Source organism: Coregonus clupeaformis, chromosome 14, assembly GCF_020615455.1.
Source record: "Coregonus clupeaformis isolate EN_2021a chromosome 14, ASM2061545v1, whole genome shotgun sequence".
NCBI lineage: Eukaryota > Metazoa > Chordata > Actinopteri > Salmoniformes > Salmonidae > Coregonus > Coregonus clupeaformis.
The window spans coordinates 39,544,825-39,561,433 of NC_059205.1; the positions used below are offsets into that span (position 1 = coordinate 39,544,825).

Consider the following 16,609-nt stretch of genomic DNA (forward strand, 5'->3'; position numbering starts at 1 on the left):
ATAAGAGCGTCTGCTAAATGACGTAAATGTAAATGAGTCGTAGCTAAAAAGCCCTAAAAAAAGTCTCAAGTACACGTATTTTGCTTCATGTTTTTTTGTTGTGTGTTTTTTGTTGAATGTCTACTCAGCCCACATGCCCACATGCTCTATATACTGTATGTAATGTATACAATAACTATGTATTTATACAATGATCCTCCCATTCTATGGAATGCCCACCGCCTTCATATGTCATGCCTGCTAAAATGTTTTACTTGGTTCTTCAATGATAGACGGAACAGAAAAGGTTAAATTTGATTCTATACAGGTAAAGAACAACAAAATCAAATTTATCACATGGAATGTGCACAGGCTCCATGATGGGGGGAAAAAAGCATTTGGTTCTTGAACACTTAAAGAAATTGCCAGCAGAAAAAAATTGAAATTGAACATTTAAAGAGGAGCTTGGTTGGAGAGGCCTATGCTGCCACCTACTGTAGTAACAGCAGAGGTGTAGGCATCCTGATTAATAAGAATACACCATTTTCCCTTATATCCCAGCACATGGACCAAGAAGGCCGTTTTCTAACGATGAATTGTACCTTGCATGGTGAAAAATACACATTGATTTCACTGTATATCCCACCAGTGGCAATCTGGTGTTTTTAGATAGAATTCAAGCTATATTAGATCAAATCGAGACAGAAACTATTTTTTAGCGGGTGACCTAAATCACACATTCGATAAGATTGACAGATGCAAATTTAGGGAGCCTCCGAAGAGGCTGAAATGTTCATCTCTACAAATAATTTACAGGACACCTGGAGATTACTATTCCCAACAACAAAATTATTTTCCTTTTTTTCTCAAAGTAAGAAAAGCTACTGAAGAATTGACTAATTTTTCAAAAATGCACAATATTTTTAACTGGATTCAAAAATTCATGATATAGTGATATCGGATCATTCTCCGGTATTATGCTCAATAACACCAATAGAAAATACACTTAGGGACAGAATTTGAACACCCAAAATGTTTTAAATACGTAAACGAAAAAATTTAAACCTTTACAATTACAAATGTAGAGATAGTGGACAGAGAAAAGCCAAACCCCCATTATAATTTGGGATGCTTTTTAGTCGTACATTAGGGGAATGATAATCTCATACTCTGCAAAAGTTAAATCTGATTTAGGTATATATATATATAAAAAGTATCTTTACAAGGTAAAGAAGGAAATAAAATGTCTGAACTTAAGCAGGAATATGATATTTTACTTTTGAGAAGAGCCAACAACTACAGGTTCAACTCAAATAAAGCATACTACTTAATGGCAAATAAACCTGCTAATACAGTGGCTTGCGAAGTTATTCACCCCCCTTGGCATTTTTCCTATTTTGTTGCCTTACAACCTGGAATTGAAATTGATTTTTGGGGGGTTTGTATCATTTGATTTACACAACATGTCTACCACTTTGAAGATGCAAAATATTTTTTATTGTGAAACAAACAAGAAATAAGACAAAAAAACAGAAAACTTGAGCGTGCATAACTATTCACCTCCCCAAAGTCAATACTTTGTAGAGCTACCTTTTGCAGCAATTACAGCTGCAAGTCTCTTGGGGTATGTCTCTATAAGCTTGGCACATCTAGCCACTGGGATTTTTGCCCATTCTCCAAGGCAAAACTGCTCCAAATCCTTCAAGTTGGATGGGTTCCGCTGGTGTACAGCAATCTTTAAGTCATACCACAGATTCTCAATTGGATTGAGGACTGGGCCATTCCAAGACATTTAAATGTTTCCCCTTAAACCACTCGAGTGTTGCTTTAGCAGTATGCTTAGGGTCATTGTCCTCCTGGAAGGTGAATCTCCGTCCCAGTCTCAAATCTCTGGAAGACTAAAACAGGTCTCCCTCAAGACTTTCCCTGTATTTAGCGCCATCCATCATTCCTGTGGGGATGGTGTTCTCGGGGTGATGAGAGGTGTTGGGGTTGCGCCAGACACAGCATTTTCCTTGATGGCCAAAAAGCTCAATTTTAGTCTCATCTGACCATCTCATCTTCTTCCATATGTTTGGGGAGTCTCCCACATGCCTTTTGGCGAACACCAAATGTGTTTGCTTATTTTTTTTTTTAAGCAATGGCTTTTTTCTGGCCACTCTTTCGTAAAGCCCAACTCTGTGGCGTGTACGGCTTAAAGTGCTCCTATGGACAGATACTCCAATCTCTGCTGTGGAGCTTTGCAGCTCCTTCAGGGTTATCTTTGGTCTCTTTGTTGCCTCTCTGATTAATGCACTCCTTGCCTGGTCTGTGAGTTTTGGTGGGTGGCCTTCTCTTGGCAGTTTGTTGTGGTGCCATATTCTTTCAATTTTTTTATAATGGATTTAATGGTGCTCCGTGGGATGTTCAAAGTTTCAGTTTTTTTTATAACCCAACCCTGATCTGTACTTCTCCACAACTTTGTCCCTAACCTGTTTGGAGAGCTCCTTGGTCTTCATGGTGGCGCTTGCTTGGTGGTGCCCCTTGCTTAGTGGTGTTGCAGACTCTGGCTCCTTTCAGAACAGGTGTATATATATACTGAGATCATGTGACAGATCATGTGACACTTAGATTGCACACAGGTGGACTTTATTTAACTAATTATGTGACTTCTGAAGGTAATTGGTTGCACCATATCTTATTTAGGGGCGTCATAGCAAAGGGGGTGAATACATATGCACTCACCACTTCTCAAGTAATTTTTTTTATTTCACTTCACCAATTTGGACTATTTTGTGTATGTCCATTACATGAAATCCAAATAAAAATCCATTTAAATTACAGGTTGTAATGCAACAAAATAGGAAAAACGCAAAGGGGGATGAATACTTTTGCAATCTCTGGAAACCTGTTTCAGTGTTCCAGAGATCTGAGACTGGGACGGAGGTTCACCTTCCAGCAGGACAATGACCCTAAGCATACTGCTAAAGCAACACTCGAGTGGTTTAAGGGAAAACATTTAAATGTCTTGGAATGGCCTAGTCAAAGCCCAGACCTCAATCCAACTGAGATTCTGTGATATGACTTAAAGATTGCTGTACACCAGCGGAACCCATCCAACTTGAAGGAGCTGGAGCAGTTTTGCCTTGAAGATGTGCCAAGCTTATAGAGACATACCCCAAGAGTCTTCACTGACATTTTCAACATGTCCCTGACTGAGTCTGTAATACCAACATGTTTCAAGCAGACCACCATAGTCCCCATGCCCAAGGACACTAAGATAACCTGCCTAAATGACTTCCGACCCGTAGCACTGACGTCTGTAGCCATGAAGTGCTTTGAAAGGCTGGTCATGGCTCACATCAACACCATTATCCCAGAAACCCTAGACCCACTCTAATTTGCATATCACCCCAACAGATCCACAGATGATGCAATCTCTATTGCACTCCACACTGCCCTTTCCCACCTGGACAAGAGGAACACCTACGTGAGAATGCTATTCATTGACTACAGCTCAGCGTTCAACACCATAGTGCCCTCAAAGCTCATCACTAAGCTAAGGATCCTGGGACTAAACACCTCCCTCTGCAACTGGATCCTGGACTTTCTGACGGGCCGCCCTCAGGTGGAAAGGGTAGGTAACAACAGATCTGCCACACTGATCCTCAACACTGTGTTCCCTCAGGGGTGCGTACTCAGTCCCCTCCTGTACTCCCTGTTCACCCATGACTGCATGGCCAGGCACGACTCCAACACCATCATTAAGTTTGCCGACGACACAACAGTGGCAGGCTTGATCACCGACAACGATGAGACAGCCTATAGGGAGGAGGTCAGAGACCTGGCCGCTTGGTGCCAGGATAACAACCTCTCCCTCAACGTGACCAAGACAAAGGAGATGATTGTGGACTACAGGAAAAAAAAGAGGACTGAGCACCATTCTCATCGACGGGGCTGTAGTGGAACTATCATGGTCCAAACACACCAAGACAGTCGTGAAGAGGGCACGACAAAGCATATTCCCCCTCAGGAGACTGAAAGGATTTGGCATGGGTCCTCAGATCCTCAAAAAATTATACAGCTGGACCATCGAGAGCATTCTGACTGGTTGCATCACCGCCTGGTATGGCAACTGCTCGGCCTCCGACCGCATGGCACTACAGAGGGTAGTGCGTACGGCCCAGTACATCACTGGGGCCAAGCTTCCTGCCATCCAGGACCTCTATACCAGGCGGTGTCAGAAGAAGGCCCTCAAAATTGTCAAAGACTCCAGCCACCCTAGTCATAGACTGTTCTCTCTGCTACCGCACGGCAAGCGGTACCGGAGTGCAAGTCTAGGTCCAAAATACTTCTCAACAGCTTCTACCCCCAAGCCTTAAGACTCCTGAACAGCTAATCATGGCTACCTGGACTATTTGCACTGCCCCCCCCATCCCCACCCCATCTTTTTACGCTGCTGCTACTCTGTTAATTATTTATGCATAGTCACTTTAACTCTACCCACATGTACATATTACCTCAACTACCTCAACTAGCCGGTTCCCCCGCACATTGACTCTGCACCGGTACCCCCCTGTATATATAGCCTCCCTACTTTTATTTTATTTTACTTCTGTTCTCAACACTTTTTTGTTGTTGTTGTTTTATTTTACTTTTTAATTAAAAAATAAATGCATTGTTGGTTAAGGGCTGTAAGTAAGCATTTCATGGTAATGTCTACACCTGTTGTATTTGGCGCATGTGGCCAATAAAATTTGATTTGATTTGATTTGAGACTTGCAGCTGTAATTGCTGCAAAAGGTGGCTGTACAAAGGGTTGAGTTTGAGGGGGTGAATAGTTGTGCACGCTCAAGTTTTCAGTTTTTTTGTCTTATTTCTTGTTTGTTTCACAATAAAAAATATTTTGTATCTTCCAAGTGGTAGGCATGTTGTGTAAATCAAACACAAACCCCCCAAACATCTATTTTAATTCCAGGTTGTAAGGCAACAAAATAGGAAAAATGCCAAGGGGGTGAATATTTTCGCAAGCCACTGTAAAGGAAACCTGAATTTACAAATAACAAAAATACGTATACGTTTTTGTATTTATTTTCGGTAGTACCAATTACCCCACCAAAGACATTCTTTAAAAAAGATATTCGGTCATAACAGACTTTATATGGGCAAATAAAATTCATAGAATAAAAAGGAAAGTTTTACATCTTCCTAAGTCTGAGGGTGGTTTTAACCTTCCAGACTTGGAATTGTATCAATTCGCTACCCAAGGCTTTTACTTGCGACATATAGTTAAACGCCATCCCCACAATCTTTTTACGTGTCTATTTTCAAAGGATAAAGCTAAGAACATTAACAACTTCATTGTTAAGAACACTATAACAGTATGGAAGAAAATGAAACGTATTCTACAAGAACCAATATCACTCCCTAAAAACACAACCTTATGAAACAATCCTTAGATAGCTTTTCAGAATTCACCAATAAATTGGTCCACATGGAAAACTAAAGGCATAGAAACCGTAAATGACTTGGTAATGGGAAATAAATATATTTCCATGACAGAATTAAAAAGTAATTTTGGACTGACCAATGTAGATAGTTTCAAATGCATGCAATTTAAGGTTACATATCACAAAATGTTGAAGTCTTTTGGCAGCAGAGCAACCTTGAGGGAATCTTATATGAGTCAGAAAAGGATGTTCATATGATAGGGAAGATATACAAAACCTTGCAGAGAGCATATCCAACTGACCATCTCATAACTAACACAATTTCAGTTAACGAAGATTTACGCTTAATCCACTATAAACTAATGTATAGAATGTATTATACAAGAGACAAGATCCACAAATTCTACAGCACAACGGCAGAGTCATGTCATAAGTGTTAAACTAATAATGACTCAATAATCCATGCTTTCTGGGAATGCTATAAAGTCTGGAAGTTGTGGGGGGAGCTAGAACGTTGGCTGTCAGAAGTATTACAATGTAAACTTACTTTTAATCCGTCTGTCTGCATATTTCAAGACATGGCGTATGGGGGTGTAGTGAGATACCTAATGGGCTGGATGATTCTCTTCTCATCACTCATCTTGAAAAAACGTATACTAAAAACTTGGAAATCAATCCGCCATCATTAACACAATGAAAGATCTAATCATTGTATTATTGAAATATTGAAATAGCTTGGGTGACTGAGAAAAACAAATTGATACAATTTAAGGCCAAGTGGCAAACAATAAAACAGGCACTAGGGATGGGGGTGTGAGCATGCAGGTCTGGGCAGATGAGATGTAGTCATTGTTTGTGTGCATCTGTAAGTTGTTGTTGTTGTTGTTGTTGTTGTATGTTTGGATATGGAGTGGAGAAAAAATATGTAAAAATAAAAATAAAACACTTCAACAGGAGCGTGTTAACAACAAGATAATGGACATAGCTAACAATTGCGGACTCAAAAAGCTTTGTTTCATCGTGACTTCCACCTAGTAAGGTTTGACTGGTTGTGATTAATACAATATTTTGATACACCTATACTCATTTGGAAACAAGCTTTATGATGCAGTGTAGAAAGTGGAAAGTGTAGAAAGTGAAACCAATCCATTCCCAATCATCCATTACAGTTTTTGCCCATTGCTTACACACTGAAACCGAATGCTTAGACCAAAGCCTCAATACCTAAACTTCTTGTAGCATACCTTAAACACAGTGTAACCATAGCTTAAACACAATGTCAACTTTGCACTTTGTTTGCAATTCTGTAACACACTTATTGCGAAACACTACACACGTTTTCTCACATTAGACACTTTGTTCAAAAACGAAATCACCTGTTATCGTTGGGAAAACACTCTGTTCAAAATGCAAAACTCATCTGGCAATTGTATGCACTTACATACACACCTGAAACAGAACACCAATCAGTCTGAGCCTTAGCACTACAAATAGGCCTCAGGTAAGCAATTTTTAGAACTTTGCAAGCATGGAGGCATTACAGTTTTTTACGATTGCTTACACACTAAAATTCAACTTTTCCCACAATTAGCAAAACCTTACACTCAAGGAGCAAAACACAAGGCTAGATTTGCACAACTGTAAGCACATTGTCAGCTTCACACTATTTACAAAACATTACACACAGTGATTTGCAAAACACTAAACACACTTGTATACATCAGACACAGAAGTATATCATGATGTCACTTCCTTGCAATTCCAAAGCACTGACTGTCAAATTACTACACCTATGAGCCAATCTGTTAAACACAGCCATCAGGTGCACAAACACATGATTGCTAAATTGTAGACACACCAATCAGGTTTAAGCACTATAAAAATGCAGCAGGTAGGTTCACCTGCCTTCAACCAAAATGGAAGGAGTCAGAAGAAGAGTGAGGGTGAGAGGAGGAGTACACAGAGGAGGAGAAGGAGGTAGAGGAAGAGGCAGAGGCCGAGCCAGAGGTTGAGGAAGACCTGAAGCAGGAGGAGAACGTGCACAAAGAAGAAGAGGACCAAACTTATCAAATGACATTCGTGCAACACTAGTGGACCATGTTGTGAACCACGGATTGACGCTGAGGGAGGCTGGACTGAGAGTTCAGCCAAATCTTAGCAGATATACAGTGTCATCTGTCATAAGGACTTTTCGACAGGAAAACAGGTAAAAGAAGATCTGTCTACAGTTACAGTAATCAGCCGCTTATTGTATGCACCATATCAGCACTTGTGATACCCCTTCCTGTGACATTGTACAGTAAGTTACATGTATTATTCTCTACATAGGATTGAGGGTCGGGAACGACAAGGAGGAAGGGGGCCCATATTCACGCAAGAACAAGAGAGAGAGAGATAATAAACATGGTTTTGGCCAATAATGCTATCATGCTCAGAGAACTACAAGCCAACATTATCGGTGACCATGCCATTTTCAATAATGTCCATCAGGTCTCTCAGTCAACACTGGCACGCATCCTGAATAAGACATCAGGTTCAAATGAAACAACTTTATCGAGTGCCTTTTGAGTGGAATTCAGAGAGGGTCAAACGGCTGCGGCATGAGTATGTGGAGGTTTGTATTGTTCACTTTAGCACTGTGATGTTGCATACTGCACACATGACTTGTTTACATTGACTGTATACTAGACCTATCCTGAACTACACAATCTTGTCTTTCACTGTATTTCAGAGAGTTTTGCAGATGGATGCTGAGGAAATCCTGCATGAATTCATATATATTGATGAGGCAGGGTTCAACCTCATAAAAGCAAGAAGGAGAGGCAGAAATATCATTGGCCACAGGGCTATAATCAATGTCCCAGGACAACGTGGGGGTAACATTACCCTTTGCGCTGCCATTTCACAGCATGGGGTTCTCCTCCGTCATGCCAAAATGGGCCCTTACAACACACCTCACATTCTCGCATTTTTGGACCGATTGCACCACATCGTCACAGCAGGTAATGAAATGCACCAGATGCAATACACTGTCATCTGGGACAATGTGTGATTCCACCGCTCTGCTTTGGTCCAGAACTGGTTTCAACACCATCCACAGTTGACAGTACTATACCTTCCACCATACTCTCCGTTTCTAAACCCTATCAAATAGTTTTTCTCTGCATGGCGGTGGAAGGTTTACGATCTCCAGCCCCAGGCTCAGGTACCCCTCATTCAGGCCATGGAGACGCCTGTGACCAAGTCGACGCCGCAGCTGTGCAAGGATGGATTCAACATTCAAGACGGTTCTTCCCGCGTTGTCTTGCTAATGAGGATATTGCTTGTGATGTTGATGAAATTCTCTGGCCAGAGCCAGCTAGGCGAAGAGATAATGTATAGTATGTTTACTGTAGTATTTTCTGTACAATATTGTCCGTTTTTTTCAGATGATTTTTTATGTTTGTTGTTATTTACTGTAATTGTAACCTGTGCTGGATACAGTATTTTACGTTTGTCTGTTGTTTGCTGAGCTAACAGTGTTATGCACACTACTGTAGTAGTATGAAAACTGGGAAATGTTTTGTTGTGATTCTCCATGTTGACTGATTTGGGTATATGGAGAGAAATAAATGATATTTTCCTCAGTCTGCAGCATTGGTCTTGTGTAGTGTTTGTATAGTTGCACTTTCTCTGTGTACTTCATTTACAGTACTCTAATCACTGAGAATTAGACTTGCTAAAAGTGTTTTAGGTTAGCAACAGCAGTGTGTAACTGGTTCAAAAGATTGAAGTCATATGAAATGTGTGTGTTTCGTATGGTAACAAAATATTGTTTTTATGAAGTCCTGTATAGTTTGACAAAAGTGTTCCATTTTGCAAATGATCTGAAGTGTTGTGCTACTTTGGTGTAGGGTTGTGCTAATTGTGTGTAGTGTTTTGACAAACCGGGCCCTGTTTTCAAAATTGTGCTTAAACAATTGAAAAAAACTGTAAGAGTCAGAGTAAGAGGAGAACAAAGAGAGAGAGGAGTCGGATGTGGAAGAGGATGTGGAAGAGGACGAGGACCAGTGCGGAGACGTATATCAGATGAAATCAGGGCTACTCTGGTGGACCATGTGATAAATCATGGCCTGTCCATGAGGGAGGCTGGGCAAAGAGTCCACCCTAACCTCAGTCGCTACACAGTAGCATCGATAATAAGGACATTCCGACTGGAGAACAGGTATATCTTCAAGTTTCTACTCCAGACTGTACCTATGTTCCTCTGTTATTATCCCCTTTATTATTATTTCTGTTGTGTCACATGATTCTGTATCATATTATAGTATTACTGTACTAACTATACTATACAAAAATGGGTAGTGCTGTGAAGTACTGTATATGTAAAGGAATACCATTGTGATGTTGCAGTACTGTGTACAGTTTGAAAGTACAGTATGTGAAAAATAACCTAACCAATGACATCTTGTGGTGGCATTTTCTACAGAATGGTTGGACGACCTCCTCAAGGTGGAAGGGAACGGCTCTTCACTCAACAACAAGAGCTTGCCATCATTGAAATGGTGCGAGAAAATAATGCAATCCGACTTCGTGAGTTGCAACAACGCATAATTGCAAATGGAAATGAATTCAACAATATCAACAGGGTCAGCATTTCTACACTAAGTCGCATCATACAGAAACATAGCTTCAGAATGAAGCAGCTGTACAGGGTGCCATTTGAGAGGAACAGTGTCAGGGTCAAGGATCTGCGCCATGATTATGTGCAGGTATGTGTCACTTTACTTTACATACTATATATTGTGATGTGGGAATGAGGGTTTATGCTGCCACCTGCCCTGCCTGTAGCTTGTAGTTTTTGTCTGTACTCACCCAACCCAGCCCCTATTTGTGTGAAAATATAGACATTGTAGTTACTGTATGTGTTTTCAGTAACACTATTCAATATTTTCTGTTACAGACAGTTCTGGAGTTTGATGCCGCCGAACTGCCGCATGAGTTCATCTACGTGGATGAGGCAGGCTTCAATCTGGCCAAAACCAGGCGTCGGGGCCGTAACGTAGTTGGACAAAGGGCTGTTGTAAATGTCCCTGGGCAGCGTGGGGGAAATATCACCTTGTGTGCTGCAATTAGTGTCCAAGGAGTTCATCATCATGCCACTCTAGGTCCCTACAATACAGGACAGATCATTGCATTTCTAGATGCACTACATGCAGTTGTGCAGGACAGACCACAGCAGCCAGGTTTGTTGTCATCTGGGATAATGTTAGTTTCCACCGGGCTGCTCTGGTCCGAGATTGGTTCAACAACCATAATCATTTCACAGTTTTATAGCTGCCCCCTTACAGCCCCTTTCTAAATGCAATCGAGGAATTCTTTTCAGCGTGGCGGTGGAAAGTATATGATCGGCAACCACATGCCCGCATGACTCTTCTGCAAGCAATGGAAGAGACATGTGGAGACATTGAAGTGGATCAATCCAAGGGTGGATTCGGCACACAAGGCGATATTTTCCCCGATGCCTAGCCCGTGAGGACATCGCCTGTGATGTTGACGAGGTCTTGTGGCCAGATCCGAACAGAAGGCGTGATCCATAAGCCCCCCGCCCCCCCCACCACACACACACACACACACACACACACAAAACAAGTATATGTTTTTTCCCCCAATAGCAATTTATCCAGTAATTGTTTTGTTTTTTTACTTTTGTTTTGTTGCTAAATTTGATGTTACAGTTTTTTCCAACTGCTTACACACGTTTTCAAAACGATGTCTCCTTTTTTCAAAACTCTACACACAATTCCCAAAACTGCACACACAAAATGCAAAATGCCTCACATCTCCTTCAAAATGTAACACTGCATTCAAAATGCCATAAACACATGTCAGAATGAAGCATTTGCATTAAATGGCATACACTTCTTTCATAATAGTACATTTTTGGATATACCATGTAAACACTGTTGTTCTAAATCTAAAGCTCTTTGGTCTTTCATAGGCTTATATCTACATTTCAATACAATGTTCTACAGTGAAAGTAATCTACTGAGAGGGGTAACAAGTACACTGTAAACACCAATGCAATGTAGAAACAGAAAATATTTATTAGGCCAAACATTACTGTTGTATACAGTAGCATACAACAAAACCATAAACATATGTAAACCAAAAGTATATTCTTTAGAATACAGTAAAGAACACAATTGTGTGTGTGGGGTCCCGGGGGGCAGTCCAGAAATTGGTAGGGGGCAGTCACCAGTGCTAAGCTACGCTTCATCTCTTCTCCGGGCTGGGTCTGGCCACAATACTCGTCCACATCACAAGATACGTTTTCTCTTGCCAAACATCGAGGGAAGTATCTCCTAGCATGGCGTATCAACCTTGGACAGAGGCAACCTCTATGTCCCCACATGCGTCCTCCATTGCCTGGAGAAGCGGCATGCGGGCATAGGGTTGGCGATCATACACTTTCCAGCGCCAGGCTGAGAAGAATTCCTCTATGGGATTTAGAAAAGGTGAATATGGGGGTAGGTACAAAACTACAAATTGTGGATGGGTGGCAAACCAGTTTTGGACCAGAACAGCCCGGTGAAAACTAACATTGTCCCATATAACCACAAATCTAGCAGGCTCTGATCTGGATCAGGGACAAGCATTGTGTAAATTGCATCCAGAAAAGTGAGCATATGGCCGGTGTTGTACGGACCCAGTATGGCATTGTGATGGAGGACCCCGTTTTTCGCAGATTCTTGACTCTGTCAGAGTTTCTCTCAAATGGCACCTTGTAAAGTTGATTCATCGTCACTTGGTGCCGTTGGAGGATGTGTTGTATGGTCGACAGGCTTACAGCATTGATGTTGTTAAATATGGTGTCATTATTCAAGATATGTTCTCTTATCTCTCAAATCCTAATTGCATTGTTGGCCAAAACCATATTTATAATTGCAGTCTCCTGTACATCTGTAAACAAGCTTCCTCGTCCTCCATGATGTCTTTGCCTTTCCACTCTGTACAAAATTCAAACACAGTATGTGTTCAGCATAGGAACTGTAAACAATGTACACAAAAATGTAGTACAGCATGATAACCAACCTCATTCATTCAATGCAGTGCAGTAAATGGATGGCTTAGAGTTACAAATGTTTATGCAATACTATGCAGTCATACGTATTTTACAGTACATTACTTTACAGTTTTTTCCAACTGCTTACACACAAAAATCTTTTCATGTCACACGATTTTTGAAACCTCTCACTCAAAGTGCAAAACTACACACCAAATCTCCAAAACCATAAGCTATTTCTCAGCCTTTGACTCAGTTGTCAATTGCATAAAACACTTTTTTCAAAACACTACACACAATTCTCTACCTAAAACACAAAAATCTAACAGGAAGTGACTTGCTTTCCTTTTCCAAACACAACCAATCAAAATGCTACACTTATTCACCAGGTCAAACACACTCTCCTCGAATGTTCAAACACTAATTGCTTTACTGATCACTAACCAATCACTGCTTTACTGTAGTATAGGACTGTTTTGAACAATGGATGCCAACAATGGACAGAGCAAGAGGAGTAGGAGGGAGAGGCAGGGGACAACAACGAGGACAAATTCAAAGATGAAGAGTTGGAGGAGGAGGAGGAGGAGGAGGAAGAGGAAGAGGACGAGGGCAAAGAAGAGAAGGAAGGAGAGCCATCTCTGATGAGATTAGGGCAACACTTGTTGATCATGTGATCAACCACGGTTTGACCATGAGAGAGGCTGGACTGAGAGTCCAGCCCAACTTGAGTCGATTTACAGTGGCGTCCATAATTCGAACCTTCAGAAATGAGAACAGGTATGCAACTATCTAATGACTATTTTAGCATTAGAGTAATGTACTGTAAAATACGTATGACTGCATAGTATTGCATAAACATTTGTAACTCTAAGCCATCCATGTACTGCACTGCATTGAATGAATGAGGTTGGTTATCATGCTGTACTACATTTTTGTGTACATTGTTTACAGTTCCTATGCTGAACACATACTGTGTTTGAATTCTGTACAGAGTGGAAAGGCAAAGACATCATGGAGGACGAGGACGTTTGTTTACAGATGTACAAGAGACTGCAATTATAAATATGTTTTGGCCAACAATGCAATTAGGATTTGAGAGATAAGAGAGCATATCTTGAATAATGACACCATATTTAACAACATCAATGCTGTAAGCCTGTCGACCATACAACGCATCCTCCAATGGCACCAAGTGACGATGAAAAAACTTTACAAGGTGCCATTTTAGAGAAACTCTGACAGAGTCAAGAATCTGCGACATTACTTTGTAGAGGTATGTATGCAACACTACTTCCAGTACTTCAGACATACCATATTTACTCATCTGTATATCCTTTTGTCTGTTACAGAGAGTATTGGAGATGGATGCCCATGTACATTTATTTATGTGGATGAGGTTGGCTTTAACCTCACCAAAACCAGGCGCCGCAGAATAAATGTAATAGGACAGAGGGCAATTACCAATGTCCCTGGACAGCGTGGGGGTAATATAACTATGTGTGCTGCCATCACTCAAAACGGGGTCCTCCATCACAATGCCACACTGGGTCCGTACAACACCGGCCATATCCTCACTTTTCTGGATGCAATTTACACAATGCTTGTCCCTGATCCATATCAGGGAGCCTGCTAGATTTGTGGTTATATGGGACAATGTTAGTTTTCACCGGGCTGTTCTGGCCCAAAACTGGTTTGCCACCCATCCACAATTTGTAGTTTTGTACCTACCCCCCATATTCACCTTTTCTAAATCCCATAGAGGAATTCTTTTCAGCCTGGCGCTGAAAGTGTATGATTGCCAACCCTATGCCCGCGTGCCGCTTCTCCAGGCAATGGAGGACGCATGTGGGGACATAGAGGTTGCCTCTGTTCAAGGTTGGATACGCCATGCTAGGAGATACTTCCCTCGATGTTTGGCAAGAGAAAACGTATCTTGTGATGTGGACGAAGTATTGTGACCAGACCCAGCCCGGAGAAGAGATGAAGCGTAGCTTAGCACTGGTGACTGCCCCCCGCCTACCAATTCCTGGACTGCCCCCCCCACGGACCCCACACACACTTTTGTGTTCTTTACTGTATTCTAAAGAATATACTTTTGGTTTACATATGTTTATGGTTTTGTTGTATGCTACTGTATACAACAGTAATGTTTGGCCTAATAAATATTTTCTGTTTCTACATTGCATTGGTGTTTACAGTGTACTTGTTACCCCTCTCAGCAGATTACTTTCACTGTAGAACATTGTATTGGAATGTATATATAAGCCTATGAAAGACCAAAGGGCTTTAGATTTAGAACAACAGTGTTTACATGGTATATCCAAAAATTTACTATTATGAAAGTAGTGTTTGCCATTTGATGCAAATGCTTCATTCTGACATGTGTTTATGGCATTTTGAATGAAGTGTTACATTTTGAAGGAGATGTGAGGCATTTAGCATTTTGTGTGTGCAGTTTTGGGAATTGTGTGTAGAGTTTTGAAAAAAGGAGACATAGTTTTGAAAACGTGTGTAAGCAGTTGGAAAAACTGTAATGCTAAAATAGTCATTAGATAGTTGCATACCTGTTCTCATTTCTGAAGGTTCGAATTATGGACGCCACTGTAAATCGACTCAAGTTGGGCTGGACTCTCAGTCCAGCCTCTCTCATGGTCAAACCGTGGTTGATCACATGATCAACAAGTGTTGCCCTAATCTCATCAGAGATGGCTCTCCTTCCTTCTCTTCTTGCCCTCGTCCCTCTTCTTCCTCTTCCTCTTCCTCTTCCTCTTCCTCTTCCTCCTCCTCTTCCTCCTCCTCTTCCAACTATTCGTCTTTGAATTTGTCCTCGTTGTTGTCCCCTGCCTCTCCCTCCTACTCCTCTTGCTCTCTGTCCATTGTTGGCATCCATTGTTCAAAACAGTCCTATACTACAGTAAAGCAGTGATTGGTTAGTGATCAGTTAAGCAATTAGTGTTTGAACATGTGAGGAGAGTGTGTTTGACCTGGTGAATAAGTGTAGCATTTTGATTGGTTGTGTTTGGAAAAGGAAAGCAAGTCACTTCCTGTTAGATTTTTGTGTTTTAGGTAGAGAATTGTGTGTAGTGTTTTGAAAAAAGTGTTTTATGCAATTGACAACTGAGTCAAAGGCTGAGAAATAGCTTATGGTTTTGGAGATTTTGTGTGTAGTTTTGCACTTTGAGTGAGAGGTTTAAAAAATCGTGTGACATGAAAAGATTTTGTGTGTAAGCAGTTGGAAAAAACTGTAAGAATTTCTGTAAGAATGTTTTTGTAAATACTGTTTGATTACTGCAGAAATTCTACTTTTGAGTTTTACAGAAGACAATGACAATAAAATGACAATAAAAATAGAAACACAAAGACTGCAGTGTTTTATATAAAGCCCATCAGTGTGTTGCTGGTGATATGAAAGAGTAATTCAAATGTTGCTTGTGTGTATGGTTTTGTTGCAGTGTTTAATTTTGGCATTAATGTGAGTTGTTAATCTCCAAGTGCTATGTCTGATTGGCTTGTGTGTTGAGTTTTGACATAATGAGCCAAATTCTGCAAAAAGTGTGTAAGCAATAGGCAAAAACTGTATTGATCAAGCCAGGGTACGATTTGGCTAGATTTATCATGTATCACCACTGCCTGTGCCAGTGGCATTGAATTCTGATCCGTTCAGTTCCCAGAATATCCCAGACCGGTGACTCCAGGTCTAATTCATTAACAGGCAGCTACCCGTTAGACTGCCAGGTCTAGTGTACCTTGCCCTGGGAGGACAACTCATCAGCATAAGGGGCTTTGTGTGTGTGCATGTGTGTGTGTGTGTGTGTGTGTGTGTGTGTGTGTGTGTGTGTGTGTGTGTGTGTGTGTGTGTGTGTGTGTGTGTGTGTGTGTGTGTGTGTGTGTGTGTGTGTGTGTGTGTGTGTGTGTGTGTGTGTGTGTGTGTGTGTGTGTGTGTGCTACTGTCACCACCATACGTAATCATGACTGGTGCATGCATGATGATCTAAGGCTTCCAGTGGCTTAATTCACAATCTCATTTCTGCCGCGCCGCCACAATAACAACAATCCCTCTAAGTATTTCATTAACAAGTTAAAGATGCCATATCCCAGAGGGATCTAGCGTCTCTGAGCCTGCTACCTCACGTCGTACATAAAAAATCCTCATCTG

General features: G+C 41.2%; 1 protein-coding gene across 1 annotated transcript in view; it reads right to left on the minus strand.

Moving 5' to 3' along the window:
* The window catches only part of LOC121580913 (tenascin-R-like), a 184,663-nt gene that overhangs the window by 84,298 nt on the left and 83,756 nt on the right, over positions 1 to 16,609 (minus strand). The window lies entirely within an intron of this gene.